Source organism: Schistocerca gregaria, chromosome 6 (assembly GCF_023897955.1).
Source record: "Schistocerca gregaria isolate iqSchGreg1 chromosome 6, iqSchGreg1.2, whole genome shotgun sequence".
In the NCBI taxonomy this organism is placed as follows: domain Eukaryota; kingdom Metazoa; phylum Arthropoda; class Insecta; order Orthoptera; family Acrididae; genus Schistocerca; species Schistocerca gregaria.
Genome location: NC_064925.1, coordinates 133,507,454 through 133,525,006, shown reverse-complemented (window position 1 = coordinate 133,525,006; position 17,553 = coordinate 133,507,454). Strand labels below are relative to the sequence as shown.

Here is a 17,553-nt window from a genome sequence, read left to right as displayed (position 1 = left end):
CGAAAGTGCCTAAATTTTGATAAATAATCAGGATTGGCGGCAGAAGACTTCCGGCATAAGTAGTCAGTCTCATTCTGCCAACGGCCTTGTCAAAGAGGGCAGAGGAGCGGATAGAGGTTCAGGGCACTCTCTTGTCCTAGGGGTGGGAAATTGCCCCTAAAGGCGGAAGAATCAGCGATGATCAACGACATGAGGATGCAGAAGGCAATGGAAACCACTGCATTAAAGACGTAACGTGTATCCGCAGGACATGTGGCCTGTAGTTGAAGAAGTGTCATGATGATCTCTCCATTGGCAAAAGATTCCGGAATAGTCCCCCATCCGGATCTCCGGGAGGTGACTGCCAAGGGGGAGGTTACCATGAGAAAAAGATTGAATAATCAACGAAAGGATAATGTTCTACGAATCGGGGCGTGGAATGTCAGAAACTTGATCGTGGTAGGGAAACTAGAAAATCTGAAAAGGGAAATGCAGAGGCTCAATCTAGATATAGTAGGGGTCAGTGAAGTGAAGTGGAAGGAAGATAAGGATTTCTGGTCAGATGGGTATCGGGTAATATCAACAGCAGCAGAAAATTGTATAACAGGTGTAGGATTCGTTATGAATAGGAAGGTAGGGCACAGGGTGTGCTACTGTGAACAGTTCCGTGACCGGGTTGTTCCAATCAGAATCGACAGCAGACCAACACCGACAACGATAGTTCAGGTGTACATGCCGACGTCGCAAGCTGAAGATGAACAGATAGAGAAAGTGTATGAGGATATTGAAAGGGTAATGCAGTATGTAAAGGGGGACGAAAATCTAATAGTCATGGGCGAGTGGAATGCTGTTGTAGGGGAACGAGCAGAAGAAAAGGTTACAGGAGAGTATGCGCTTGGGACAATGAATGAAAGAGGAGAAAGACTAATTGAGTTCTGTAACAAGTTTCAGCTAGTAATAGCGAATACCCTGCTCAAGAATCACAAGAGGAGGAGGTATACTTGGAAAAGGCCGGGAGATACGGGAAGATTTCAATTAGATTACATCACGGTCAGACAGAGATTCCGAAATCAGATACTGGATTCTAAGGCGTACCCAGGAGCAGATATAGACTCCGATAACAATATAGTAGTGATGAAGAGTAGACTGAAGTTCAAGACATTAGTCAAGAAGAATCAATAGGCAAAGAAGTGGGATACGGAAGTACTAAGGAAAGAAGAGATACGTTTGAAGTTCTCTAACGCTATAGATACAGCAATAAGGAATAGCGCAGTAGTTAGCACAGTTGTAGAGGAGTGGACATCTCTAAAAAAAAACCATCACAGAAGTTGGGAAAGAAAACATAGGTACAAAGAAGATAGCTGCGAAGAAACCATGGGTAACTGAAGAAATACTTCAGTTGATTGATGAAAGGAGGAAGTAAAAACATTTTCCGGGAAAATCAGGAATACAGAAATACAAGTCGCTGAGGAATTAAATAAATAGGAAGCGCAGTGAAGCTAAGACGAAATGGCTGCAGGAAAGACAGACTCAGCATACACGAAAGTCAAAACAACCTTTGGTGACATTAAAAGCAACGGTGCTAACATTTAGAGTGCAGCGGGAGTTCCACTGTTAAATGCAGAGGAGAGAGCAGATAGGTGGAAAGAACACATTGAAAGCCTCTATGAGGGTGAAGATTTGTCTGATGTGATAGAAGAAAAAACAGGGGACATAGGGGATCCAGTATTAGAATCGAAATTTAAAAGAGCTTTGGAGGCCTTACGGTCAAATAAGGGATAGATAACATTCCATCAGAATTTCTAAAATCATTAGGGGAAGTGGCAACAAAACGACTGTTTACGTTGGTGTGTAGAATATATGAGTCTGGCAACATACCATCTGACTTTCGGAAAAGCATCATCCACACAATTCCGAAGACGGCAAGAGCTGACAAGTGCGAGAATTATCGCACAATCAGCTTAACAGCTCATGCATCGAAGCTGCTTACAAGAATAATATACAGAAGAATGGAAAAGAAAATTGAGAATGCGCTAGATGACGATCAGTTTGGCTTTAGGTAAAGTAAAGGCACGAGAGAGGCAATTCTGACGTTATGGCTGATAATGGAAGCAAGCCTCAAGAAAAATCAAGACACGTTCATAGAATTTGTCGACCTGGAAAAAGCGTTCGACAATATAAAATTGTGCAAGCTGTTCGAGATTCTGATAATAGTAGGGGTAAGCTATAGAGAGAGACGGGTCATATACAATATGTACAACAACCAAGAGTGAATATTAAGAGTGGACGATCAAGAACGAAGTGCTCATATTAAGAAGGGTGTGAGACAAGGCTGTAGCCTTTCGCCCCTACTCTTCAATCTGTACATCGAGGAAGCAATAACGGAAATAAAAGAAAGGTTTAGGAGTGGAATTAAAATAAAAGGTGAAAGGATATCAATGATACGATTCGCTGATGACATTGCTATCCTGAGTGAAAGTGAAGAAGAATTAAATGATCTGCTGAACGGAATGAACAGTCTAATGAGTACACAGTATGGTTTGAGAGTAAATCGGAGAAAGACGAAGGTAATGAGAAGTGGTAGAAATGAGAACAGCGAGATACTTTACATCAGGATTGATGGTCACGAAGTCAATGAAGTTAAGGAATTCTGCTACCTAGGCAGTAAAATAACCAATGACGGAAGGAGCAAGGGGGGGACATCAAAAGCAGACTCGCTATGGCAAAAAAGGCATTTCTGGCCAAGAGAAGTCTACTAATATCAAATACCGGCCTTAATTTGAGGAAGAAATTTCTGAGGATGTACGTCTGGAGTACAGCATTGTATGGTAGTGAAACATGGACTGTGGGAAAACCGGAACAGAAGAGAATCGAAGCATTTGAGATGTGGTGCTACAGACGAATGTTGAAAATTAGGTGGACTGATAAGGTAAGGAATGAGGAGGTTCTACGCAGAATCGGAGAGGAAAGGAATATGTGGAAAACACTGATAAGGAGAAGGGACAGGATGATAGGACATCTGCTAAGACATGAGGGAATAACTTCCATGGGACTAGAGGGAGCTGTAGAGGGCAAAAACTGTAGAGGAAGACAGAGATTGGAATACGTCAAGCAAATAATTGAGGACGTAGGTTGCAAGTGCTACTCTGAGATGAAGAGTTTAGCACAGGGGAGGAATTCGTGGCGGGCCGTATCAAACCAGTCAGTAGACTGATGATCCAAAAAAAAAATTCAGATTGAAACTATGCCAATTAATGTCTCTGAAGCTAATAATCTCTCAAATGCAGCAGGACGCGGAGGTCTGAGTTACCCCTTATAAGATTTACAGATTCTCCTAGCTACTTCAATTCTCAATAAGGGATAGGCTGGCAATAACAACAAAAAAGCTCATGACGGAGATAAGGGAGGAGACAAACAATGGCAGGAGAGTGCGGGAATGGATGCAGATAGGGAGAAGGAGAAGATAGACAAAAAGAGGCAAAAGGAGGATGTAGACAGTAACAGGGAAAAGGTGAAGATGGAAAAGGAGTTCGAGGTGATAGACAGTGAGAGTTGTTGGATGAGGAGATGCACAAAGAGAGAGGGGGGGGGGGAAGAGGAGATGGACAGAAGAAGGAGGAAAAAGAGATTATGACGTATATCCAATTTCCATACATATTCAGCAGTTGCAAACATTGCCGGGTTCGCCGGTAGAGTTTATAGTAGCCATGGAAAAATTCATAATATATGTTCTTTACAAAATTGTACGGCATATTTTACACGCTAATGGTTCTAATGGCTCTGAGCACTATGGGACTTAACATCTATGGTCATCAGTCCCCTAGAACTTAGAACTGCTTAAACCTAACTAACCTAAGGACATTACACAGCACCCAGCCATCACGAGTCAGAGAAAATCCCAGACCCCGCCGGGAATCGAACCCGGGAACCCGGGCGTGTTCTACACGCTGTTAGGAACTAGAAGTACCGTCTAAGTTCTGAGAGATCAACATTTACTTGCTCGTGAAAATACATACATGGAAAAACACAGCAAGTAATACTGAAAATGCAGTACAAACCAGTTTTCGGTACATCCTACGTGTGTTGCTTTCTTCCAAATTGTCAAATTATGTCGAATACATGTGATTTTCTCTGTCGGCACGCCTCACGTTTTCACTGTCGAAACAATTCTCATTAGACTTTTATCTGTCTATATTTATATTTATGAGTGATGAAGACTTTTTCTTTGTTCAGGCAATGTAAAACTTGAATATTTTTGCTTTCATAGCGTCTTCTTTTGTGGGAGAACGCGCAGGAAATATTAAAAATTACTCATAAAAACGTCAGTCTTTCATGAAAACAAAGCAAGCAATAAAATAAAGTTTGGCACCGTACAAAAGGGAAAAAAATGCCGGTACTATAATATGCGGGGGCGGGCGAGAGTGGGTGAACTTCTGATTGTGGCAAATATTCCTCCCTGGGAATCTTTGACATTCCGGTTTGTTCGGTCAAAGGTCTCTGTGTGTGCCATATGAAGTGTACTGTGGAACGTTTTGATATTCATTTCGGTGACGCAGTAGTAATTACTTTGCGGATATCCGCACCTATATTTGTCTTTTTCTTTTACAAAGCAAGGACTATTGCGGAAATTCAAAGGCCAGTATCACTGCTGAAAAATGTTTTCACCTACTTATATCGCATCGACAGATGTACATCGTTGGGTGATTTATTACCACATGTCGCCTTTATTGGTACTTGAAAAGCTGCAAAGAATGTTACAACAAAGTGCAGAGGTACTTGCAAATTGTCGATGCTTTATGCAGTGACGGGAGAAACGACTCTCAAAATAAATGTAACATGTTCTACATAAATAGACGCAATGCTCCATTACTGGTCGCATACACTATTGGCTATAAATCGTTGGAACAGTAAAACCTAAGTCATTTAGGAGTATACTTCTGAAGCTATCTAAAGTAGACTGAGCACAGTAAATTCGATATATGAAAAGTTGATATCTGACAAAGTTACCTCAAGACTCCTCAGGAAATGTAGTTTCCTTACTAAAGACGAAGCTCACGCTCAAGCCATCATCAGGGGAGACTGGAATTAAAATTCCAAAAGATTAGCTTCCAGGAAAAGCCAGTGAATCATATTAGTGTTTCCCACATACATCCCAGTCCGCCTGCGATGCTGACGACCTGGGTTCGACTTTCGGTACTGTCAGGAAGCATACTGTACTCGAATTCGGGAGGACGACGGTTCAATCCCGTCTCCGGCCATCCTGATTTAGGTTTTCCGTGATTTTCCTAAATTGTTTCAGGCAAATTCCGGGATGGTTCCTTTGAAAGGGCACGGCCGATTTCCTTCCCAATCCTTCGCTAACCCGAGCTTGCGCCCCGTCTCTAATGACCTCGTTGTCGACGGGACGTTAAACACTAACCACCACCACCACTATCAGAAATTTCTTTTCGGTAGGAGGACCGGAACGGACTTCACTCAGCGTCGTGAACCATTTAAGTAGTGATGCTATAAGAAGTAGTGGCATCAAGTCTGCTACCCCGACGACGTCCGGGAGAGCGATTTGCTTACACCCACCGCATGTAATAGATGCTATTGCTAGAGGATGAAACTATGGTCGGTTGACCTCGATTGTTCGATTTGTTTCCAGGACGACTCTGCTTTTCTTCACGTATAAATCTCACCAAATGGCTGCAACGGGAAGACGGAAGCTATAACAGTTGACATGGGGACTTAGCGGCGGTCATTTCTCTCACGCACTATCGTAAATGTATCAGGAAAGGAGCAAATAGTTGTGGATGACGTAGCCCCAGCCTGACGCAGTAAAGTAGCTTTCCAAGAAGATGTATTTCATTATGATAGGCCTCTACGTTCTCATTTCATGGAAAGTAAATGACACTGTCTGTCAAAACAACATACAAAACAAAATTTCTTATCAAAATACGCCTTAATCGAAAATAAGCAAACTCGATATTCGCTAGACGAAGAATGAGATGAGCTGAACTTTCATGTGATTGACATTTAGGTATAACGATTGGTTATTTTACAGAACAGCTCCAAAGCCAAGCACACGAACTTTTAGCAGATGTAGATAATTAATAGCAGTTTCGGTATTACCTTCAGAGTGCCAGCAAACTGAAAGTGCTTAGGGCGTTCAGTAAATTTTAATATCCACAAATTCGGATAAGTAATTGGGGATGAGAACAACGTATCGCTAATAGATTCAGACGGCTAACTATGGATGAAGTTATGCTGAATCTTATGCCACTTGGCATGAAGAAAATCCACAGTGTCGCCTTCGGACCAGTTCTGTATCACACATGCATCATGGATCTAAGTTAGTTGTGATCTTCATAGAAATGTTGGAATGATTAGTTATTTAAAAAGATACGTGTCATTTTTTGCAAAAAACGAAAACGTAAAGCCTAACATCTGACCTTTTCAGATACCTACAAACTGTTTTAATACACTGCACGACAAATAAACTGAAGGACGCAGAAGACGTGGTAAGACTTCAGCGTAACTCCGTACACATGCAGCAACGTAAGAAAATGAAACAGCAACAGCTGTCCTTATGGCGTCATTTATTTGTATGGCTACCAGTTTCGGTGCTTCATTTCAACCATCTTCAGGCCTTACCTGATTCAAAAGGAGTTAACACCATGCATCAGTGGCCAACATAACTAGTTTACGCAGACTTCCTGTAACTATGATGCTGGCCACTGATGCATCGCACATACGGATGATGTTAACCACTTTAGCATCAGCTAATGCCTGAAGGTGGTACAATGAAACACCGAAACTGATAGGCATACAATAAATGGCATCATCAGGATGACTATAGGTGTTTAATCTACATCTCATCTTCATCACAGTCCGCAAGCCACCTGATGGTGTGTGGCGGAGGGTACTTTCGGTACCACTATCTGGTCCCCCAAACCTGTCCCACTCGCGAATAGTGCGTGGGAAGATTGACTGTCTGTTAGCCTCTGTATTGGCTCTAATTTCTCGAATTTGTTTCTCGTGGTGAAGTAATATATAAAGTAATGTGTTCAAAAAATGGTTAAAATTGCTCGTAGCACTATGGGACTTAACATATGAGGTCATCAATCCCCTAGACGTAGAACTACTTAAACCTAACGAACCTAAGAACATCACACACATCCATGCCCGAGGCAGGATTCGAACCTGCGACTGTAGCGGCAGCGCGATTCCGGACTGAAGCACCTAGAACCACTAGGTCACAGCGCCCGGCGAGGTAATGTGTTGTTCGACTCCTCCTGAAAAGTGCTATCCGGAGATTTCAATAGTGAATCTCTCCGTGATGCACAACTCCTCTCTTGCAACGTCTGCCAGTGGAATTTGTTTAGCATCTCCGTAACACTCTCTCGCCAGCTAAACGATCTCGTGAAGAAACGCGCAGCTCTTCGTTCGATCTTCTCTATCTCCTCTATCAGTCCTACCTGATAGGGATCCCAGGTAGATGAACAGTACTCAAGAATCGGGCGAACAAGCGCCTTATAAGCCACTTCTTTCGTGGTGAGTTACATTTCCTTAAGATTCTTCCAATGAATCTTAGTCTGGCGTCTGCTTTTCCCTGTATCTCTTTTATGTGGTCATTCCACTTAAGGTCGCTCTGCATAGTTACGCCTAGATATTTTACAGCAGACGTTGTCTCAGCTATTTGTCATCGATAGTGTAGCTGTGCAGTGGATTTCTCTGCCTATGTATGCCCAATAAGTTACATTTATTTACGTTCAGGGTCAACTGCCAGAGCCTACATCGTTCACCAATTCTCTCCAGGTCGTACTGCAAATTCTTACTATCTTCCGGCATTGCTACTTTGGTATAGACAACTGCATCATCTGCGAATAGCCTTAAAGAGCTTCCGACGCTTTCTACTAGATCGTTTATATATCTAAATATATATTGTAAACAGCAACCGTCCTAACATACTTCTCTGTGGTACTTCGGATATTACCTTTACATCTGTCGATTTTGTATCGTTAAGATCGATGTGTTGAGTTATATCTGCAAGAAAATCTTGAATCCAGCAGTAAGCTTATTTTTTTTCATTAAACGACAGTGAGGGGCAGTGTCACATGCCTTACTGAAATCAAGGAACACCGTGAACACCGTTGTCTACTGTGCCGTGGATCTCATGGAGGAACAGAGCGAGCTGAGTTTCGCAGGATCTCTGTTTGCGGAATTCATGTTGATTTTTATAGAGGAGATTTTCACTTTCCAAAAACATCACAATTCTTTAGCATAAAACATGTTCCATAATTCTACAATAAATCGACGTCGACGATATAGGTATATAATTGTGTGGGTCTGCCTTGTGGCCTTTCTTAAAACCGGAATGACCTGCGCTTGCCTTGCTTAAGTGATAGACGATAAATTACTGCTAGAAGGATAGGAAGCTCTTTCGCGTAATCTTTATAGAGTATAGTAGTTATCTGATCTACCAAGCGATGGTAGCTGCTGTTCAGTTCCGCGATAGGTTATCTTAATATCTGCCATTTCGACGCTCGTACGACCGTTGAAAAGAGGGAAAGTGTTACGATCTTCCGCTGTGAAGACCGAATTCAGTATTTCGGCCTTCTCTCTGTTCTTCCGTTTCGGTAACGGTGTGGTCGCTGCGACAATGAATAGAGGATTTCGACCCACTTACTGATTTTACATACGACCAAAATCTCTTAGGGTTTTTACTCAGGTCAGTAAAAAACATTGAACCCTTCTCTCATTGCGCTCCCTACGCTCATTTTCACTTCGTAAGTGAACGGCTGAAGTCCCCCTGACCTCCGATCACAAGAATGGACATAAAAAACCGTGCATTAGTGTTTTTCGTTTATAACTTCACTAGGTGTGGTAGTTTTCAGGTGTGGTAGATTATATGAAGAGCGTAAACGCCGTCGGGAGTTAAGTGATCACTGGAAGGACAAAAAGTGTTCAAATGTGCTGAATTCATAAGGGACCAAACTGCTGAGGTCGTCGGTCCGAAGACTTACACACTACTTAAACTAACTTATGCTAAGAACAACGCACACACACCCATGTCCGAGGGAGGACTCGAACCTCCGGAGGGACAAGCCGCACAATCCGTGACATGGCGTTTGTAACCGCACGGCCTTTCCACGCGGCTACTGGAAGGACAGGGAGGTGTCGCGTATTCGTTGTGAGACAGAGTTATCAGAATCTGACACAGTTTGCGAGGGGCCTCACTGGTGTCTCTATTAGGCCACCTTAAAATAATACTAAAATCTCTTTTTCTTCTCTTTCACTTGCGAACTCAGTATACTGCCATGTCTTCTTTTTTATGAATGACGATTTCATTGTTCCAGTAAGTCGAGTCATCTCCCGTTCTTTTCCTGCGCAAGATTTTTACGTCATCTTCTATTCCCCTATTTCGTTTACATGGATCGAACAGCTGATTTATCATAATTAATTGAATGCATTTTTATCTTTCTTGTCACTGGTGGAAAATGTTCTTCCTGTCTGTTTGTTACACACTGCATCACAGGATGCGGACTGAATTTTTATATATATATATATATATATATATATATATATATATATATATATATATATATGTGTGTGTGTGTGTGTGTGTGTGTGTGTGTGTGTGTGCGTGTGTGTGTGTGTGGTGCCGGGCATCATGCATTGTACAACATTTGTAACCGTTGTTGACAATCTTCATAATGATGTTTAGTCCCGCCTCTTTATTCTTCCTGGCCATTGACACATTGTCCGCTGTTTGTACAAAGTTATGGAAAGTAGTTTTTTTATAAACATCTGATGGCACGAATCACTGGAAATTAAAGCCTCAAGTCTCACCGGTTAACTGTGAACGATAAATGTGTGCTTATATCCCTTCTTAGTAGTGGTCAAACTGAGGAACTGCAAACTGCTGTCAGTTTCTTACTCTACTGGAAACTCCATTTTTCTATGGACGTCGCTCAAGTTTTTTACTATTTCTTCTGTTAGGATGGAGCATAAGTTCGCCGCCGTTTTATGTAAGTTTAATAAACATAACAAAGACGTCATTAATGACATATTCTCCTTCACTATTTACAACAGTATGGCGACGCTGGGGTGCCTTTCCAGTTCAGCTACTGAAGAGATCACGAGGTTTTGAGGCGAAGATATCGTAGAGACATGTTCGGAGAGCATTTTCCCCAGAAAGGAAGCTCCTCTAAGGTAGTTTGATAGTGAGCGGAAAAGGTGAGAATCTGAGAGCACAATATCAATTGAATGTGGTGTCACCGCCAGGCACCGCACTTGCTAGGTGGTAGCCTTTAAATCGTCCGCGGTCCGTTAGTATACGTCGGACCCGCGTGTCGCCACTATCAGTGATTGCAGACCGAGCGCCGCCACACGGCAGGTCTAGAGAGACTTCCTAGCACTCGCCCCAGTTGTACAGCCGACTTTGCTAGCAATGGTTCACTGACTTCTACGCTCTCATTTGCCGAGACGATAGTTAGCATAACCTTCAGCTACGTTGTTTGCTACGACCTGGCAAGGCGCCATATTCTGTTACCATTGATATTGTGAATCATGTACTGTCACGAGCGACGTTCTTCATGAATGGATTAAAGTTAAGTATTCCAACAGCTACGCCCGTTTTTCTCAATTCTATCTCCCTTGTCATTTTCCAGACCTCACGCCAGCCTGCGTGAGCTGAGACGCGTGCATTTCGGCCTCCTTTAGTAATACGGTGTTGGCTCTCCTGCCAACCACAACATTGGCGACGAGAGTAAAAGTGTTCTTATCGATATTGCCCTGATTTACTTGTGTAATGGCTTCGCCGCAACCTCCAGATGTACTGTCCGAATTTTATCGCTTACAGAATCAGCAGACGCAGGCATTGCTGGATGCCCATGGACAGGTCGTCCAGGGTCAACGTGCGATGGAAAACGATGCGGCAGCAGCCGCTTCACCACTAACACAGCCAAAACACGCTGTTGCACCAACTTTTCGACCTTTTGATGCTGCACTGAAAAGCTGGACGGAGTGGTTACGCCAATTTGGATTCCATCTCGCCGCCTACAGAATTCAATGTAACGAACGGCAGGCTTTTCTCCTTTCTTCAGTAGCGGTGACCACGTACCGTGTGATAGTCAAATTATTTCCCCGACGCGACGTAGCAACTCTGTCCTACGACGAAACTTTGTCTTCATTAGATCCATATTTCAAAGAATCAGTCAATGTAGTTGCCAAACGGTATACCTTCTTTCGTACAAAACGTAGGGCAGGTCAGACTAACCATTTGAAACTCCGCCAGCAGTGTGTCTGGTTAACCGGCCCGCTTGGCGAGCTGCACGGAGCAGTAAACAGCCCTCGCGCCCGGCCGCGCCGCTGCCGTCAGGCTCTCAAACACGTGTGCCGCGCCGGCATGCAAATGCAGTGATCAAATCATGCCCGCGGTGTACTACTAAACATTCGAATGAGAACTGCCCGTCACACCAAGCTATTTGCTTTTATTGTAATAAAAAAGGACATGTTCAGAGTGTTTGCCAGAAAAAGCACAGATCGGAAGCTCAAAACCGTTCCAGGCCCTTTGCTTCGCACCGGAATCGGAATCGAACCAGGGATACTCAGGCTCGCGAAACTTCGCCCATGGAAATTCATGCAGTTTATTCCACTCCGCCCAGTGCCACTCTCTCTAACAGTGACTGTTCGACCCACAAATAGTGAGCGTCGACATCGCCGGAATTCCCGTCAAGTTGCAAGTGATTATGTACCAGTGTCAGTTCACGTTGCACGAGACAGTCGCTCTTGTCGTCAGCAGGACAATAAACTTTTTGTAGACTTGGACATTAACGGCAAAGTCATACCATTCCAGCTCGATACCGGAGCTGCAGTTTCACTAACCAATCAAGACACTTGCAAACTGCTGGGCACACCTCCGTTGCGTGCCGCAAATGTTACGTTAAACAGCTATTCAGGACAAGAGATCCCTGTGTTAGGACAGTGCAGCCTTCTTGCAACATACAGAGGACAAACAAAACATGTGTCATTTTACGTCCTTCGGTCTTCTTCTGCAGTGAACTTGTTTGGTTTCGATTTATTTCAGTTGTTTAAATTGCCTATAGTAAATCAGCTTCTCTCAGTGAAGCAGACGGTGCCTTCAGACAGTGTTTCTCGTCTATGTGAAGAATTTGCACACATTTTTCCACTGGGCCTTGGTTGCACTAAGAACTATAAAGCACATGTGGAACTGAAAGTAAACGCACTACCGAAATTTTTCAGAGCGCGCAATGTTTCCCACGCATTGCGTGATGAGATCGCAAAAACATTACACGATTTGGAATCACAAGGTGTAATTGAACGTGTGAAGGCTTCTCTCTGGGCATCACCCTTAGTAATTTCGCCGAAACCTTCCGGAAAGTTGAGACTTTGTGTGAACTTCAAGGCAACAGTGAATCCACAACTGGTGATTACAACTTTTCCTTTACCCCGCCCGGAAGACCTTTTTGACAAACTGTGCCCCAGTAAATATTTGTCGAAGTTGGACCTGGCAGATGCGTACGTGGACGAAGAACCCCAGCGCGTTTTGGTGGTTAACACGCATCTTGGGTTGTATCAATTCAAACGACTGCCATTCGCGTGTGCATCCGCCCCTGCATTGTTTCAGCAATATCTACAATCTGTTCGTGCGTCAGTCCCTACTGCAGTAAATTATCTGAGCCATTTTGTGATCTCCGGAAAGACGGAAGAAGAACATTTGGCCAATCTCAGAACATTATTTCAGGTCTTGCGACAAAATGGTCTTCGCTTGCGGAAGGACAAATGTGTGTTTTTTGCTCGGGACTTGCCATACTTGGGGCATGTACTCAATGCCCAACGCAAACATCCCAGTCCAACGCACCTCCGTGCAAGATTTGCCTTCGCCGCAGAATTTGAAGCAGCTACAGAGTGTGCTGGGAAAAATTAATTATTATCACTGTTATATACCACATGCCTCTTCCATTTCAGCTCCGCTTCATCGCTTACGCCGTAAGGGTGTTCCGTTCGTCTGGACGACGGAGTGCGAACGCGCCTTTCGCCAGTTGAAATCGGCGTTGCTTTCCAATATTTGCCTTACGCCATTCGATCCCTAGAAGCCCCTTTTGTTGATGGTGGATGCATCGGATTTCGGGATCGGTGCTGTGCTTGCGCACAAAGATGGATCGCGCGATCGCCCAATTGCCTTTGGGCCCAAATTGCTCTCGTCTGCTCAAAGAAATTATTCACAGATCGAGAAAGAAGCATTGGCTCTCGCATTTGGTGTTACAAAGTTTCATGATTTCTTATATGGTCGCCACTTTACCATAATCACAGACCACGAACCTTGACATCGCTTTGTCATCCGACCAAGCCTGTACCTCCACGTACAGCGCAGAAATTCATTCGCCTGTCTATTTTCCTCTCGTAGTACCGCTACGATATCTTGTATCGGTCCACTTCTAAGTACGGAAACGCCAACGCGTTGTCCCGTTTGCCTGTTGCTGAGGATAGAGCATTCGATTCCTCCGAACTTGCTTACATGTTCATTGATGCGGAAACCGATGACGTGGTTGAATCGTTTCCGATTGATTTTCGTCGCGTAGTTACAGCCACAGCTGAGGACCCTGTCCTTGCTCCCGTTCTGCGTTTTGTTGCTACGCAATGGCCCTTGTCAATGTCACGGATCGGGGACCCGTTGGTACGCCGATTTTTTGCTCCCAAGGAGAGACTTTTTGTACGACGTGGTGTTTTGCTGTTGCGTTCTGATAATGATCAGTCCAGGGTCGTGGTACCACGTTCGTTACAGTCCTCTGTCTTACAGCTTCTCCACCAAGGACATTGGGGTATGGTGAGAACGAAACAACTTGCTCGTCAGCACTGTACTTGGTTCGGAATCGATGCCTCGATTAGGAATATGTGCTCTTCTTGCATAGTGTGTACCGAACAACCATCAGCACCACCGCGGAAATTCTTTGCATGGCCAAATGCCATTACCCCTTGGCAACGCTTACACTTCGATTTTGCTGGTCCATTCTGGAATGCTCGATGGTTGGTTGTGGTAGATTCATTCAGTAATTTTCCTTTTGTTGTCCGGATGTCTTCCACGACGTCATCTGCCACCATCCAAGCGTTATCCGCTATCTTTTGCATTGAAGGTCTTCCACAGACTATTGTTTACGACAATGGCCCACAATTCATGTCCGTAGAATTTCAGTCATTCTGCAAGGCCAATGGTATTCAACATCTGACGTCCGCACCGTTTTCGCCATAGTCAAACGGTGCCGCTGAACGATTGGACAGCACTTTCAAATCACAGATGTTGCATTTGAAAGAGTCGCATTCTCGGGAGGTCGCGTTATTGCTCTTTTTTTCCTTGTATCGCTCTCATCCCCGAGATGGTCGCTTGCCGGCTGAGTTGCTCCACCGTCGTCATCATCGAACCTTGAGGTCTTTGCTCCATCCGCCGCATCAGGTTCCTGTGCAGCGGCAGACACCTGCTTTTGCTCCAGGCGACATTGTCTACTATCGCCACTACCGAGGTTCACGGCGTTGGCTTGAAGGGCACATTTTTCGCTGCCTCGGACGCGCTATGTATCTGGTTTTGGGGGCCTCTGGTGAGGTGCGCCGGCATCTCAATCAGCTGCGCCTCTGTCGTCGCACGGGATCTGCCGCTCGCCGTCTGCTTTCAGTGACCGTGCCGTCCAGTCAGCGCCCCGGGGACCCATATTCTGGCTCGCCTCAGCCCGAGGTGTTACCTACGCTGCCTTCCATTTTGCCCCATGGCGACGCGCCGGCGCCGCCGCCTCCTGTTCTCCCGCCGGCGACGCCCGCAGTGGACGCGTCGCTGCAGCCGCCGGGCGCCTCCCTGGGTCACGCGCCACCGATCGCTTCCCGTGACCAGTTGTCCTCCGACATGGAACTCTTGCCCGCTCCGCAGCATGTCGTCTTCGCCCGTCGGGTGCCCCGGCCCGATGGAGGTCGACCCTTCGGCCCCTCCTGTGTCTCTACGGGCGCATACACCGCATGTTGGCGTGCACCCTGGAGCAGGTTTTCAGGCGTTTCCTAGCTCCCCGCGGTCCGAATCGCAGGGTGCGGGTGGCACAGCCTCGCCTGTTGTTAGGCTCCCCACCTCGTCGCATACGTCAACATGGGGTCCTCCCCACGGCGGGCGGAAGCCTTATGCCACAACCGTACGCCGATTTGCGGGGGAGGAATGTGGTGTCACCGCCAGGTGGTAGCCTTTAAATCGGCAGCGGTCCGTTAGTATACGTCGGACCCACGTGTCGCCACTACCAGTGATTTCAGACCGTGCGCCGCCACAAGGCAGGTCTAGAGAGACTTCCAAGCACTCGCCCCAGTTGTACAGCCGACTTTTCTAGCGATGGTTCACTGACTTCTACGCTCTCATTTGCCGAGACGATAGTTAGCATAGCCTTTAGCTACGTTATTTGCTACTACCTAGCAAGGCGCCATATTACTTTACCATTGATATTGTGAATCATGTACTGTAACGAGCGACGTTCTTAATGGATTAAAGTTAAGTATTGAACTAGCTACCTCCGTTTTTCTCAATTCTAATTCCCTTGTCATGTTCCAGACCTCACGCCAGCCTGCGTGAGCTGAGACGCTTGCATTTCGGCCTCCTTTAGTAATACGGTGTTGGCTCTCCTGCCAACCACAACACTGAATAACGTGGATGCGGAATGACTTCCTGGTCGTTGTTCTCGGATTGCCACTGCAAGACGTCTCAGTTGTTGACAACAAATGTCAGCAGTCACGGCTACATCTCGGGGAAGCTATTCGTAACACACTACACCGTCGCTTTTTGACCAGATGCATGGTATTATCTTTAGCACGGCGAGTAACGATACAGGATGCGAATGGTCGGTGTAGTTCACGAGCCAGTTGATGACCAGAATTCAGAGATGTATATATCGCCACCCGCTGAATTTATTAATTCTTGCTTAGAGCAGGCAGTAGCCATGCACCCGATTTTTCAACATTACACAATGCATGCAAATGTTGCACGATGGTGGAATGATGACCGTTCATCAAATTTGTCAGTTCTTGAGTATAATGGCGTGGTTCGTTGTGGATTAATGCGTTTAAACGATCTTCATTAGAGCCCGAAGGTCTTTCTGCAAATGGAGAGTCACTCATGTCAAAACGATCCTGCTTACAACGAGAAAACCATTTTCTTGCCGTGCTCTGTCCAGTGGCATTATCCCCATACACGACGCAAATGGTTTTTTTTGTGTTGTTTCAAGGCGCCAAATATCTAAAGTCATAAACGCTCACTAAAGAACCAGAGAATGCTGAGACCGCGAGGGGAAAACAGTTACGAGGTCCAGTACAAAAGAAAATAAAAAAAAAACAAATCTAAAACATCAAGACGTTACGGAAGAGTAACTAAAAGACGTCGACAAGAAACCGGAGTCACCAGGTAGAAATGAAATCTCTTTTGCCATATTACTGCTTTTAAAGAAACTTAAAACACGAGCCACAGTTCGCACATCATCTGCCAAAACGTCCTGCAAGGCCGGCCGCAGCCCGACCCCGAGGCGTAAGTGGCTGAAATAGGGGCAGAGGATCAGGAAATGTCTGACTGTTAATGGCTGGCTACAGAAAGGATAGCTGGGTGCAGGGTTGCCACTCAACAAGTGGCGGTGACTATAGCGGCAGTGTCCTATTGGCAACCGAGCTAACATTACTTCCTCACGGCGAGACGGCCGGGAGGAAGTCTACCAGGCTGCTGGGAGTGGTTTGACATATCTGAGTTTGTTCCCATGAAGCGAGCTCCAACGGTCATGCCAAAGTAACGTGATACGCTGATAGAGAAAAGTATTTTGTGAGGGAACGGAGTAAGAGGCGGGCCGACCGAGATGGACGGTGGCCATGGTTTCAGCATCAGCAGCGTCATTCCCAGGCAAACCAACATGGCCTCCGCTGCCGTCAACTCTCTATTGAAATCAAACCGAAGAATATGTCACTAATGTTCTGATTTCTGCACTCTGCACTCCATTTTCTAGTCTCCACAGCTCTAATCACCATTTCCATACGAAAATGTGTAAAGTTAAATAGCAACAGGTAACGACAAATAAAAAATAATAATGCGTAAATAAACGTATAGCAACAAATAAAACAAAAATGTTACGAACTTATGCAACAGCGTAATACATCTTCTTCGGCAACAAGCAACAAAGTATCGTCTACGTAAAGGTTATTACAAACAGTTGTACCCATAATAGCTTGGTCAGTCATTAACTGCTGGGCTCCATGGCCGAACATCTGATTTGAATTTAAAACTTATGATTAAAAGTGAAGTGATTAAAACTTATAATCAGCTGTAAAATAAGAATGAATTATATGGTCTCTTGCCTTGAAATTTTCCAGTATTTAAGGGAATTTTTACATGTCGCTTTTCTGGTACCGCCCGCCGCGGAATTTGAATCCCCACCAGACGTCACGGACGTCGAAGACCCCTAGAGGTCTTTGCACCATCGCGCTGTAAGCTGTGGCGGGGCGCGTCTCCTGGCCCGCATTTAGAGTGAGGGCGCCACAGTGGAACACGTGGTTGCATGGTAGCAG

At 45.1% G+C, this 17,553-nt stretch overlaps 1 protein-coding gene across 1 annotated transcript in view; it reads left to right on the top strand.

The window, feature by feature from the left end:
- LOC126279090 (tubulin beta-1 chain-like) overlaps positions 1-17,553 on the top strand; it is a 149,797-nt gene that overhangs the window by 69,805 nt on the left and 62,439 nt on the right. The window lies entirely within an intron of this gene.